Below are 15,766 nucleotides of genomic sequence, written 5' to 3'. Positions count from 1 at the left end.
TTTTGCGGCTGAGCGATTGGATCATTAACTGCGATACCGCAACGGCTCATCCAGAGTTTGTCGTGGTTAAAGGGCGGCATTAACACGAGGAGGTTGGGAACACGCAGCGCCAAATGAAGAGGAGTGAAAAGTATCCGGGGAATGATGCACATCCTGTCAGCTGAGCGAGACCCTTCTTCCTCCTCCTCGTCCTCACAGCTGGCGCTCCCACCCGCACGCAGGCCAACGTGTAGGTTGTAAGGTTCTCTCCTCGGGGTCTCCGACTCAAACAGGGCCGGGCCCGGGTCGCTGGACCTTCTGACCTGCGGGTCAACCGATCATCTTTATCTCTCCCCACTGCCGAAGCCATCTTGAAGACGTTAACCCGATGACCCAAGAGGGAGGGGCACAGGACCGATGACGGTACAGTACGATTATGCCATCGGCGTGCTGTTCATTTGTTATGAAGAAGCAAAATTCGATTCATTGGAGCTAATGCTATCGCTAAAGAACGGGAAGTTGACTTCAGGACACGGCAGATCTGTTCGGATGGATTTAGCAAACGGAACTTCTGCGGGCTGGTGGTCAGGTGGACGGCTCCCGGCCGGGTGACTGCCACAGGGTAGCTCAGCCCATTCAACCCACCCAGCGCCCTTCGCTCACTGATCTGGCCAACGTGCACAGGACTTAAGCCGAGGATTATCTCCGTTGCACTTCCACCCCTACCACCCACTCGCACACCAGGAAACTGTGGCGAGGCTTTCTGATGCGGCCTGCACCTGCGAGGGAGACACACCTCGGTCTGTCCTTTCCAAACTGTTTTGATTCATTGGTTTTTGGTCCCAGTGACAGACAAGTGACAAGACCTGTTTTTCAAATTCAGGTTATAGTTGAGATTCCTGGCTAGTTATAAAAATGTTCACTCACTCATCACTCACTAGTTGACATCATGACAACAGATTAGAAAGAGTGAAACGTGAGACAACTACCTCGTGACGGTGAGTGGCAGCTTCCGTTTGTCGACGTGCGTCTTCCCAAATACCCAACGAGAGAGCTGCCTTCCCATTCATGATGTAATGCATGGTGAGTGCTGACAAGAATCTCGCCGGCGTGCGGGTTGAAGGAGCCGCCGAGGGTAGCTGCTGATAGAGACACAACAACAAAAAGCGTCAACAACAACAACAAAAATCAGCCTTGGGAATCGGATGACATCAGGTGGCCCGCGATTGACCCGGCAAGATATAGAACAAGGATTTATCCAACAATATGTAGAGAGAAGGAGTGTCGTATATGCATACGCTTCTGGGGAATGTTTGAGACAGGAGTGGCTGGAAATCAGCCGTCCGAGAGAGATAACGACACTACTGGCTGGGATTTTAGGGTAGTCGCCGTGGAAACAATGATGTCACCAGCATGCCAGCGCCGCCCTATAAGGTGGCAAGTTGAGAATAAGATGGAACGTGGGAGTGGGACGGATATGGAATGGGGATGGCGTATCCATATGAGGAACGTAGCGGTGCCGAACGATATGGGAAATTCTGAATGAGCCACTCTAGAAAAAGGGCCATGCGGGCTAAGTTCAGATGACATTTCCCAGCAGTTGGGGAAATAAGAGCAAGGAAGTGAGTAGGCGTATGCTTGGAAACCTGCAGCTCCTTAAATGTCACTTCGGAGCAGCCCAGGACCACCACATCAACTTTATTTGGGGTTATTAAACAGGATGATACCGAAACGTATGTTGGGGGTGATTCACGAAGCACGAGCAAATGTTTAACCTCGACGCCGTTTGAGCAGAAACCGGCTTTACAAGAAACGTTAAATAAATCTCCATCGGTAAGAGCACATTTCCTTTTAGCTCCCGCATCCCTTCGTCATGTTAATCTTTTATTTTCTGCCTGGCTGGCTGGCTGTGAGCGTTGTGCAATACCTTTTGTTCCCAGCTCAAACAGAAGACTTAGCATAAGCAAACAATCTCGCCCCGTAAGACCGAGAACAACAGAGTTTGATAGAAGTGGAGATAGCACATTTCGATTACACATAGGAGGATGTGTTTGAAGCGGGTTTTAGGTTTGGGCTCAGGTTGGGTTAGTGTTTAGGCTGATTATAATAGTAAGAAATAAATGGAGTCTTATTTTGGAATCTTGTGGTATCTCGAAACCGTCTCTGCAGCGGCTTTTGGCCCTGGAAAAACATAATCATGTACAGAACCGTATATGAGTTCTTGAGGGACCGAAATGGATTCTCCCCGTACCCCTATTTGTGGCCAAAACTCTGCGGGATGGCTCTGGAGCGCCGCAATAGAAACTTGCCAAGAGTGTAAGAACATGAGCGTGACAGATTGCAAGACATTCATCAACATTCTCCAAACACGACAACTCCGTGTTCCCGTGTGCATTTCTCTTCCAAGACATCAATACCACACGTATAGTAGGAATGCGCTTACATACATCAGCCCGTGTGCAAGTTACAAATGATCAGCTTCAGAAGATGGATGGCCCGAAACCAGAAGATGGGCGTTTTTTCGCAGATGTTCTACTTACTTACTTAGTCTACTTACTTTACAACATTTTTGATGAACAATGACGACCGAAGGGAAGGGCGAGCTATCACTAATACTAAGCCTAAAAAGTCTTTGTTCCATTTATGTAAAATTACCATGTTGGATCTTTACTAAGTTGTCAGTCCAAGACTGATCTGAAAAGTGCAAACAAACAAAAAATGTGGTCCCCTCCGAAGTTGCCCTTTCCCAATGGCGACGATGTGGATTGCTGTCGCTTTAGCGCTGTCCGCAGATTGGCTAACCGCAGTCTGTAATCCCTGTTGTGGTCTCAGCCTCTGAACAGACTAGCATGAGACTAGCGGGATTCCCAGGGTGTGACAGCGTCATTACAGAGGCCGGCTGGATGGATGGTGAGATGGGGGGCGGGGGAAGGGGGTGTTCCCTCCCTGACCAGGGTTGACCTGACTAGACGACCGCAAGCATTTGGCTGTCGTCTCCAGCTGTTTTTTTTTTGCTAGGCGAGCTGCCTGCTTGCCTCCCTGTTCTGTGCTCCATTTGGGCTTTCTTGAGGCGTCCCAAACAAAACCACAAAAGTGGAGGGGCTGATGCAATGAGGTTGCCGAGCAGCTTCGTCGCCCCGGCCGCAGAGCGGGTGAGGTCATCCCCTGCGTGCCCCCGACCGGCCCGGCGCTTGGCAGCCGCCATGGGAACTGCCTTCCGATCGCTCGCATCGCCTTTCTCGCGTCTCTCCTCCTCCATCAGACTTTTTTTTCCCCCCTAGCACCTCATCATCGATGCGGGGAAACGAGAACATGTGGTATCCATATCACTGCCGTATATTACTCATCGTCCAATCTATCCAGATCCTCATCGCTGCACGTCAGATTGTCTTTTTTTTTTTTGCTACGCCGCGTAAATCTTAACGATGTTGGCGTGGCGTTAGCTACTTGGAGCGGAGCTATATCGAGAGGCGGCGCGGGGTTTGCGTGTCAGGAGAGATCCGAGAGGCGGCGTTTCATGCACATTTTGTGGATTTACTATTTGCGTTCACGTCGATTTGAGCAATGTTTCCCAATGGAAAAACTAGAAATAGGATCAAAATACAATGTTGATATCAAATGAATCGCATTTACTTCTACATCGGCTGGAAGATTTTTTTAGTTGACATTTTGCCAGACTCATTCGGTCACAGAGCGTTCCTCTGCCTTTTCTTCTTGCTGATAATTACGCTACCATGAAGGCACTCATCGAACTTTGTGCAGACAAAAAGGTGCCAGCATTGTTTTGAGATGCCACTCAAGCTTCCCAGGCTTTGCTCGTGTATTCTACAGCGCGGGACTTCCTGCTTCAAACGGGCTCATGTTTCCCACTTAGACAACGAGGCCCTTGTCCGTTCGTCCATCCGGCTGCAGCGTTACCGATCCCGTCGCCACCGGGGTCCTCCCTCTCGTCGGGGTCGCGCCGCAGTTCACAGGAAGGCGAAACTTATTATGGGATGCACACGCTAATTTGCAAGGTGCATATTTCCCATAATTTCAAAACAAAAAAATATGCTGATACTAATACTCCGATACTAATATCGGTCTTGTTGAGTAAACACAAGCTATGCCCATTTTTCACCTTTTGCACATATGTATATACGGAAGAGGTTTGCAATCTGGAATCTTATTTTCGTAACTGGCAGCAATCAATTTGACGCAAGAGTCGATACTCGTTTTTTGTGCATTTGCGGGAAGCCAATTGTTGTGTTTACTTTCTTTCCTTTTGTGTCCACATGTAATTATCTCATTGTGAATCTGTCATCGGGATCCAAAATTGAACGGCACTCAAAGCGTTTAACATTTGCGGCCGCGTCAGTTTCTAGTAATGTTTGCTCGCTGAGACGTGTTAAAGAAGACGTCTGTCAACTGATAGCATCAATTAACTCATCATATCGTGTTGAATTGTTTTCACTCACAAAAATACAAATTGCTAATGTTGAGGTCATTAAAAAAAAAAAAAAAACTTTTGAAGCTTCAAAAGTTACTTGTAGCATAATGTAGATGCTTCAAAGGCACGTTCTGACACATTTGAATGACATCACGTAGGAAGGGAACCTGTCGATCCATACCATGGACATATTTCGTTTCTGGTCCAACCAGTTGTGAGTTCCGGGAAATGACTGAAGCGCAAAACATTTTTAGAAGCCTATCACCTCAAGAAGAGAGCCTCTCGGGACGCAGGCGAGTACAAAAACGGTAGGAGGGCACGGCCACGTCCCAGCCCCCGCTGTTGTACGAGCCCTCTAATCCCTCATTTCATGTGGGAACGTATCCGCCGACGATTTATGACATCCGTCCCCTTGAAGAGCCCAAGACACATCCACATTAAAGCCCGAGTGCGTGTCAAAGGTGACCCGTCAGTTTGACCAAGTTGCTCCTTTCATTTGGGTTTGCTCGCCTCTACTTCACGTCGAGATGTTTTTTTTTTTACGAGGCCTGGACGACACTAATCAGTCCCTTTGAGTTGTGAGTCACTGAAGTTGACGGATCAGATCATGGAAAAGTGGAAAAGGCTGAGGGGGCAAAATCAGAGTTGGATCAAAGGTCTCAAGTGACAAAGGCCTCGCCCCGAAAAAAAATCATGGATGTTCCCTACAGGCAGAAATGTTAACAGTACAATCATTGTTGCATGCCGGGCCGAATTAAATGCTCTCGGGGCCGAAATCTCCGCAGTCTTTTATGAAAGTGGTGGGACAAGTTTTGGACCTTGTCAAGGGAAGCTTGGGCGGTTTTGACGAAAGCAAACGTCGGCGTATTTGTAGCCATGCAGCGCTCCCTTCACACAGGGGTGGCGGAAACACAAGTCTGACACGGGTCTGTCAGCGAAGCGCTGCCGTCGCCATGGCGACGAATGAATGTTTTCTTTAATAAGCGCTTTGCAGATAGACTTACTCATATACTTTGATGACACCTGTCAGAGAGGACCTCTCGCAAAAAAAAAAAAATCTGATGAGTTCAACGACTACCACACACACAAAATGACGTCCTTGCGGATGAGTCAAAGCAAAGTGCAGTCAACAGATAGGAAGTCGTCCTAAAGTACGCCTGAATGAAAAGAATCCTGTCTTAAAGTCACAACGTCGTTGTGAGCAAAAAGGTGACGTTGGCTCGGTGGAACTCCACAGGAAGCGAGCAACAGGAGCAATTTAGCGACATTGTTTGCGGGGGGATGTTTTGGAGCCTGCATCCGATGCTATCTCCGTTCGCCTCAGGGAAGATTCTGGGAGACGCGCGCCAGGGGAGGGAGGCTCGGTCACGTCTTGTTGCCGTAATTGCAATACTATGCGGCTGGTTGGTACACGCGGTGAGCCAAAGAGCCACCGAGAACTTAACCAGGGCCGGATGTGGGGTGTGGATTTTAGGGGCGCAAAGCCCCCACAAATAAATACCAATCATACAACACAGAATTTGATTAAAACTTCATCACACAATTCAGTTTTTTTCTCAGTTTTTGGATTTGGGTTTTATTTTATTTTGTTTTACTCTGCTTTGTGTTGCTAGGTCAGCATCTTCTCAATTGAAGAAATAAGTAATAAGTGTAAAAAAGGCAAAATGGGATCCTAAGCCAGACTGTGAAAGAAAACAAAGCAATGAATAAGAGAAAAGGGACGGAGAAAGAAATGAAGATGTCACTTTTCTTTCTTGACCCACTGAAAAGAGGCAACTGTCGCCTGTGACAATTGAATCTGTCACACTTGTCACTCTTGCAGCCTTTTCACGCTCTAAAATGTAACCATGTGCTCATCTCAAGACGTCATCATTAGTTGTGGTTGTTTATGCGCACATACTTGCATTATGAGTGTGACAAAAAAAAAATCTCATTTTGGAAGAAGTGAGTTGTCATCAAATTGCACACTTAATTACACTTTATTTGCCAGTTTGATGATTTGTATCTCATGACGGGGCTCTGGGGAGTGCTAAACTTTATCCAAATTTGGGCGTTTGACTCTCATGCCATTCAAACGCTAAAAGTCCTCTGCAGATTTTTTTTTTTTTTTTTATTATTGTCCACTTTTCTAAATGGGGATTTTTTGTGTCTATTTTTGTGAAAATCACTGAAGATATTTTTGACACTATTAAAAAGTGAGTCCCGCACCTTCCGAGCTGTAATCCTCCTTCAGAACTCCCCCGCGAGCGCACTCCTGTAATCTCATACACGCACTAATCCCATTCTAATGCCCAAGAGAGAACACATGATGAGGTTTGTCATCACACTCGGCTCCGAAGCCATAAAGGAAAAGAACAAGCCGTGCGTACGTACTGTCGTCGCACGGTCCAAGCATTGTGTCACATTGGAGGGGAGGCGGAAAGTGGAAGCCGATACCTGGCATGAGAGCTCAGATGTGCTGCATTAAAGAAAATGATGCCGGAAAGTTCCTTGGCCCCGCTATGGCGACAGCTTGAAGTCGTTTGAAGACTTTTAAGGCACAATTGCGGAAAAACATGCACAGATACAATAGGTGGGTACACCTTCACCACTACAAGAGCCGTATTGTTCGAGCCAGACCTCCACCCGACCAATCCGGTCCCATTCTGGCGTAACGGCGATGTGACCTCAGCTAGTAAACAAATGACCGTTGACTTCTAGTCAATTAAATAAAATTGTATGAAATTGCCGCCATTAGCGAGTGGCTACGTCATCCTCTTAGGACAAAAACAGAAATCAATACCTTCCTCCCTTTTTTTTTCCATTTGGAGCTAAACCCATTTGAACTCGAAGTAGCTCGGTTCATCCGCGCTATTGTTTGGATCGATTCGGTGTTGAGCACTGTTGCTAAACAAAACAGCAGCACCGAATCGAGTCTTTTAAAACGTGAGATCTTATTGCATTGGCCTGCATGATTGTTACGTAACCATGCAACCTCAATTCATGGACCCGTGTCAAAGAGTTACCGGCGAAGTCGTTTGAGGAGTTTTGCTAACCAAAACAGCAGCAAGCAAAGCATGTAAACAGCTATGCGACGTTTCAGCAGTCTTCCTAGTTTCTCCATTGTCGTCCTTGTTTTTAGACGCCTCGAACCAAATATGGTTGAATAATATAACAAAAAAGTGACACCGGCCACATTCATTTAATCTCTTGCTTCTTGGAATTTCCAAGTCACGCACTTTTATTTCATTACTATTATTGCATCATCGCCAAAGGCAACAGATGTGACATTCTTTGACTTCTCCCAGTTTTTAGTCACATGTTCACTACCATCGTCATCATCATCAGAATTTTTCATTTCTTCCGAATTTTTGGTGAATGTGCACATAACCAGGCCTCAAAAAACAAGAGGTTCTTTAACCTTTTGCCAGTCCGGGAGACGCCAAATTTATGGTGAGAACACAGCGGCGAGCAAACAAGCGGAGGGAAAAAAAAAAAAAAGGAGCCCGCTTCATGAATACTAATTCTGGGAGCTATTAGCCAAAAGGGCTACCACATGGGACAGCTGGAAAATGCCAACCGGATTGTTCTTTGTGCTTTTCCGCCTTTAACAATCAATCGCTTTTTACAGGCTAATATTGGCGCGCGACGACGGGAAGGACAAGGAGAGGCTCGGAAGAGGCGCAATTGCTTGGAAAAGTGGGAAGGGTAGTCGGGAATTACGGTGCCAGGAAGCATCCATGTGTGTTTTCTCTGGGCCAAATGCGGACATCGCTGTACCGTGTGGGGCGGGGTAACGTTTGAACAATCAACTCGCACATATTTATTGATTCTTTTCGACCAATCCCATCCTCTCTTTACTTGCATAATTCTCATACAAAACAGGTGAACTGACAAGGAAAGGAAATTAATCACATAACGCTAGCCTTGTTAGCATAATCTAGCTAACCTTTTACACGTACAGAATCTGCCTCAACCCTCAAAGCCAGTTTTACAGGAACTGCGTCGCGCCCTAAAATGGTCAGCCCCTGTCTCCAGGTCATAAATCCTGTAAATCTAATAATTGTCATTTGGCAATGAATACATATGCAGATGAGTTTGGAGGCGGCGGGGAGGGGGAGGATATCTGTAAGTAAGACGTGCTCCAAACATAAACCATATGCGTCTTTGTGTGTAAATGCACTCAGATGTCTCGCTCATCGCAACCGTATTGCCGGTTCATCCGAGGTCCCCGTTGGAACATCTTCACATCAGAATAGTTTGCGTGGGGTGGACCGGAGAAGCTCCGGGGTGCAAGGAACCACATGCTACTTAAGATAATGAAAAAAAAAATGTTTTAGTGTAGCGCTGTTAAGCTAGCGCGGCCCTGTTACTTAGCAGATTTTTTAGTGTGGTTTTCTCAGGGTCAGATATTAAAGCCAGTTTTTAAAGCCTATCACAAAATGTGTTTAAATTGTGTGGGATGGGGTAAAAAGTAGCCACCCCACCAAAAAAAAATCACTTTTTGTTCTTTCTATATGGTCTCTCTACATCACATTGTTGCAGGTGGGTCTGGAAGGTATCCCCCGCAATTAACCGGGATTACTTGCAATCCACTCCTGACACTTTGAAGGGGATGGCCGGCCACGCCCCAACCAGGAAGTGTCAGTGGGAAATGAGGCTCATTGCTGTGGCAGCGCATGTGCACCATCGGGAATGTGACACTGCCCCCCCCCTCAAAGAGAGCATGGCATATAAGTCTTAATAACGCCAATAATAATCGCTTTGCACTCCTGTCTAGACAGGGAACGGTTAAATTGGGTGCGCGAGGGTGTTTTGGGGCGCGGCGGCGAGTAAAGTGAGCATTCTATTGAGGTCTTAGTTTGGCTAATCTCTCCCATGTGACAGCACAGGCAGATTTGCTGCCATGGAATGCCACAGGCTGTTGTGCCGGCGAACAAAAAGAGACAGAGGCTTAAGCTGCAGGGGGGCAACACTCGGCCGTCCTGGAGAGCGGCGCGGCTACGCCAAGAAAAGATGGAGAGGAAAGAGAGGGAGGGACGGAAGAAATCAAAAAAGTTCTCAGGGTTGCCTCGTGCTCCTCCTCCTCCCGCTCATCACGCCGCCATACATCATGTATCACCTGTAGCGTTGCATAACGTGCACAGATTTTTGTAGGATACTTCTGCCTAGTGACAGAAACGCATGATTTTGCTCCACAGCAACACCACCTTGCTCATTTTAGACCCAGGAGGGCCAAAACATTCACATGTAGTGTCATAATTCTCTTATTTTGCTTTACAGAAATGAAATTTATTGCGAGGATAATTGATGTATCTTATATCTAGCACACAGAGAATAATCATTCGTATGTATCAATTTCTAATTGGGCCAAAAAAAAATTGTCCTGCATGAATTTTGCCTAGCAACAATGCTCTTTTGACCCTTTTTTTTTTAAATGAGAAGCTATGAGGTTTTGATTTCTATTCAATACAGATCAGCAATTCCATTTGGAAAAAGAATTTGTCAATTTTGCCAAGCAATTCTGCTTTGCCTAGTTTAGCTAATTTCACAAGTAGCCATAAAGAGTGTGTGTATGCTGCTGGACCTGGGGGCCTCCGTCGAAGGCCCTCGGGGAGACACGACTGTGCTACTGTGCACACTTGGAGGACTTGTGATGTCCTGAGCACATCTGGTCTCCAGCCGCACAGGGATCGCACACAGCGGTCCCATGAATCCCACAAGCATGGCGAGGACAAACAAAGCAGATCCTGAGGGTCTTGTCAATGTTTTTCGTGCCGACTTTTTTTTTTTTCATGTGTGTGCGTATCATCTTGAGGGAACGAGACAGGAAAAATCGGAAGCAGCGTTAATTCTCAGCCTGCAGTCACGGATGACCTTTTTAGTTTCTCTGTGTTATTTGTTTTTTTTCCCAGGTAGACTGGAACCTTGGCTTGTGAGTGCCCTGGTTCACGTAGGATATGGTTTTCGCCAAAACATCCCATTAAACATTCGTATAACATCCTTTCCAAAGACATACCTTCAAAATAAAAGCATTCTGTACAATAAACCAGATTCAGCACACTTGGTGGCTTCTCTCGCAGTTGCACTCAACAAACAAATACAAAATAGTTTAAGTGCAACAGCTAAAGAAAAGTGACCGTGGAGCCAAAGAAGGTTTGGTGGAATTGTTATTATACTGACATGCTTTTATTTTGAAGGCCAGACCTTTGACAGGATGTTACGCTGACGGGGAGACTTGTTATTGCTTTGAGTTGAGTCATTATATTTATGTACAGTTATAAAAATGTATTTTTATTCAGAGTTCTGTGTGTCTGGAACAGATTAATTGGGTTTACATGATTTCATATGGGGAATATTGCTTTGGTTTATGTACAATTCAGTTTCAGTCACACTTCTTGGAATGGCTTAATCACAAATTCTGAAGATGAACTTTATTAGCTATGTGTGGGCAATCAAACATTTAGTTCATGTTGTGTCTTATTACGACAGATGGAATGGAGTCCAAACTACCTGTGTAACACATTCACAGGATCAGCCTCAATCCCTCCGACCCCACCAGGCCAAATCCCCCCGAGTCCCAAATCTCCAGTCTGGGACAGACGTGAGAATCTCATTGAGGGAGGGAGGGGGGTTAGTTACAGCTCCGCCCATTTCGATCCTTTTTTGGCCCTCTGCAATGTTTTAATTAATGAAATAATCAGCATTTACATCACAATGGTCCTCAGGGGCCCTTACCATTAGTGGCTCGTTTGTCATCTCGAGTCTAATGAAAATGCAACATCACTGCACAGGTTCTCAGATTAGCCGTCGGACGGCGGGAGAGAACTTGAGTTGTCTGAATTTTTCTGTGTTTCAAGCGTGGGTTGAGAAAGGTATTTTATTTTATTTTTTTAATAAATGATGTGTCATCCCACTTTGTAGGCTACATACCAGGGCAACACACAAAATGATGATTTAGCTGGAGCTATGGAAAAATGAAAACAGAACGGCTCAGATTGTTTTTCCTGGTTTTCATTCACTTGCTGCTTGGCAGAATTTGTGCAGGAAAATCAATACAACCTGTTGCTAAGCAGAATTCGTACACCACAATCAATACAAATCAAAACTCGCAGCTGCTCGGGCACGAATAAACGGGAGAAGAAAAAGCCAGTTTCTTAGTGCAATAATATCAACGGAAATATGATGAAGTGCCTGTGCGTGAGAGAAGTTAATTGGAATCGGAACTGGAATCGTCCAAATTTAAACAAACAATGCCCAACTCGAATCACGTTGCATTGGTTTGTCACTTCATGCATGTGTCTGTCCATTCACACACATCAGATCTACTGGTCTCCCTGCCCTCCACTCCCCACCGGTTGCCCCCGCCCCCTTTAACCCCCACCGAGCTGTCCCGGGCCACAATAGGCCGAGCATCTTTTGTGGCATTAACGGTTTGGAGAGCACTAGAACAATGTATGAGAAGTTAGGAGCGCGGGGTTCCCACACGCGGGGCCGACGTGTACCCATCGCCCTCCCCCTTCAAAGACAGCAAACTTGCACACAGCTGATTGCCCCCCCCCACCTCCCCACTTTCACATAAAAACACATATTCCGCCCCACATATTTGTCTATGTTTTATATATGGAACTTACAGTTGGACCCGTGTGATGCAAGCGGCTGATAGCGATGCACCTAAGCGTGCACACACACACGCACAAACACGCATCACACATCGAGTTGAATTGCCTGGTGAGGCCAGGGGAAGAATCCTTTTGTTGCATGCGGGGAGTGCAATCGTCTGGAATCTTGATTAATTTGTACTGTCATATGTGGGAAGGTCTCTCACTATAGGGTGGGAATGCACCCAACATTATCCCATCAAATCGCCCAATGGGGTGCAACTTGGTGACCAGCGCCCTGTTGCCGCATGCAAATAATTCAGATCAAGCTGTAAAAATGTGCTATAATTAGTGGCAACCTCACACATAAATCAGTGCTTGATTCAAAACAAGAAGTTCACATTAAATCAAAAATGTCCACTCTGTCATTGTCCACCCTGTCAGGAAGCGGCCATATCTGGCTGCAATAGATTTTTTTTCCTCCCGCATTCTACCGTATAAAAGTGTGCCGCTGTCGTTTCACCACAATGGGCACGATGATTGCATTGTTTGCCCCCCTTTGTCCTCGTCCTGTCTTTTCTGACCCTCCATCATTTCAATGAACTGTGTGGCGCTCAGAGAACTCCCACACTCCAGCGCTCAGCTCCTGTCCGGCCTAATCAAAGGTCGCATCCGTGCCGGGTTGCAGGCACCTGTGCCTCGGAGCCATTCCAGAACCCCCGCCACCATCCCCTTACCCCCTTTCCTACCTCCCTGCCAGTGTCTCTTGGGGCAACGGGCGCACAGTGCGCAGGTCATTTGTCACCAATTGTCAGTGCTTAGCGGGGCAATGAAGTGAGACGAGGTGAGGGAGGCCCGCTGAAGAAGAGGGGCTATTGGAGGCACGGCGGTCCAGATCCGACATCCGGCCCCAGATCAAGTGGGAGATGATTCTCTTTAGTCAGGTAGGTCAACTCGCTGCCTGCCGCATGTTTGGAAATGCGGTACGTCCATAATCAATTGGTTGTCTAAAAGGCAGACGATTGAGTTGCAGCGAGTACCCCCCTGGAGATGGCCCTGGGACGGCATGTCACGTCCTTGTTTGTTTTCCTTAATAACCAGAGACTTGTGAAGAATGCCAAGGGCTGGCTGCAATTAGCTGGGGTGCGGCTGATCCCTCCCGAGAGCGAGCCCAAGTTCAGCTTACTCACTGCCAGAATTGAGTCAACAGCGACGGACGGGGCAAACCTTCGCCCGTCACTAAGTGGAGACTCCATCCAGGGAGATAGCGGTGTCCCGTTCGGGATCTGTTTTCATTCCAGGGGAAGTGGTTATTTAAGTAGACTACAGGGAGAGCCCCCTTTGTCCAAACATCCATTGAGGGGTTTATACTCTCAGGGTTACTCGATGCCTTCATCCAAGAGGGGCTATGAGCAAGACATCGGGGAGAAGCATTCTTTCCGGTTCTTTGCAAACTCCAAGCGCGGACAAACAAAGTCTAGTAGCGCAAATTCGACGGATGACTGTAGTATTTGTTGGTTCAGTTCACTTCGGTATGCTTGAAATGATCTTGCGTTGGGGTACCGACGGCAGAGGTATGCCGCGGTATGCTTGAGCGAGGCTACCTCAGTAGCACTTTTCATAGGCGGCCGGTAAAATGTGTTGACTCGGCCTTGGACTTCCATTGCCTCCAATAATTATGTAATCTGCGTAATCCGTCAAAAATCACTGGCGGTTCCTCAAGTGTTTGCGAACGGATGGCCCGTGGAGCTTTTATGGACGGTTGAGGCACTGCTTGGTGCCACTGTGCATGCCGCGTTAATGGCTCTTCAGCAGAGGGAAGAGAGGAGGGGTGAGCGCCTTGATTGCTCAAGCATCTTTTATCCGGGCGGCTGCAGAGAAGCACAGCGAGTCCCGGGACCGCATAGCGGGGATCGCTTCGTGTAAACACGCGCTGACCATTCCCGGCTCCATATGGAAGGCATCAGTGCCTAGAGAGCAGCGTGATGCCTGTCATAGAGGGGTCACGGGATTACATATATCCACCCCCACCCCACCCGCTCCCTTAAATATTTCCCCTGTCTCCTTCCTACCCCCGCCGACCGCATGGCCCCTCCCAGAAAATACATTCAGATCTGTCAACATGGCTCGCAACCTGGAAAGCGGAGCCATGCGGGCCTCCCCGACTTGGCTTTGAAAACGGTTGCTTAGCTTCAATTTAAGACTAATAAATGTTTGCACTGTCAGCACCCCCTGGACACGCACAGAGGTGTACTGTGGGTTGCGAGCACCGGCGGAGGGGAAGGTGGGGTGGGGGGAGGAATGTCCCCCCCAAACACGTGTTGCATCCTTGCATTTTCACCCTAAACTTAACTCCCCCGAATGATTTCCATATAGAATAAGTGTCAAGTATATTTGAGTAAATGATCCGTTCTGGGCTAATTTTAGGAATGTTTTCAATATGCACTTATGAATAAAAATATGAATGTGTGACAATTTTGTATGACATCAAATCACAATTAAAAAATGTCGTTACAATTATGTTGTTTTGGCTCTGAATTCTTTCATTTGACATTGAAAAATAAAATCATGATGATAATGACAACGTGTAGCAGTAATTGAAATACACTGAAATCCAATTAAAAAAATATTGAGGTATTAAAGTATCTCCAGTGACTGTACATAGTATACTCCAGTAAAGAAATAAACGACTGAATGAGTAAAAAACATTTTTAAAAAGTCAAAGTATCTTTGTCCTAAAGAAATGCACTCGATTTGCCCCTGCCCGGTTAAAAAGCACCATCATCAGAATCCAGTACATTCAGCTCTCCCGTGTGCCGAAGCTCTGAGGTTAATGAGCGGTGGCGTAATTACCGCCGCCGAGGACTTGTTTCTTCTCCACATGGATGAGCGGGCAGGAATTAACTCATTGGCAGCTTCCCTGGCCGTACAATTAGTCCTTGCACCGCAATTAAATCCCACAGTTACGCTCGCTCGTTTGACACGACCAGGCCACAAGTGCCAGGCATGGAAAAAAAAAACTAGACCACTCGGAGAGCGCAGGTGGTACCTGACGCTTCCGTCTGTTCCATTTTCGGGTCCTTCCGAGGTGCTCCAGATGTCTGCTCGGGTGGCCCGGCAACACAGCGCTGTCCATCTGGAGGTACGTTCTCCTTCAGTATATGGACTGTGATGGATGGGGACTTGGGGCGGGGGGGCTACACAGCTGGATATCCAGCTGAGTCTGTCCAATCCATCAATCCGACCCCCACACTACTTCACCGCCACGGCGTTCCCGCAGCAAGGGCAAAGGTTCCGTCAGGGCATCTCCACACTGTTACGTTTGTTAACGAGCAAACTCATCGGAACACAATGAGCGTGTCGTTATTCAATGGAAGGTCAATTGCGGAGCTACTTGCCGGGGTCACACTCTTAAATTCAAGGCGGGCACGCACTCAATGGTCGATTGTGCAGGTGCACAAGGGTTTACGTTCAAATTAGAGTTGAACGGTTGGGGACAGGGTTAGAGGGTCAGGCTTATTATTGATAGGGTTTGGGATTTTGGGTTGATTTTGGGTTGGGTTTAGTTAGAGTAGAATTAACTACACTAGCCAGGCCCAACTTGTCTCTCCAACGTCCATCTCTACAGTATTTGGCCAGAGGGGTTCCGATTGGGCCCCTCTTTTTTGCCCCACTTGTTATCTTTCCTTCTGTTCATGCTACCCATCTCCCGCTGTGAGCGGCCTCATTAGGGAAGTGATGATGTAACCCCCGCGTTTCATCAAGCACTGCCATTTGT

This window comes from Syngnathus typhle, linkage group LG17 (genome assembly GCF_033458585.1).
Source record: "Syngnathus typhle isolate RoL2023-S1 ecotype Sweden linkage group LG17, RoL_Styp_1.0, whole genome shotgun sequence".
Classification (NCBI taxonomy): Eukaryota; Metazoa; Chordata; class Actinopteri; order Syngnathiformes; family Syngnathidae; genus Syngnathus; species Syngnathus typhle.
Note: the sequence above shows the minus strand (reverse complement) of the source record.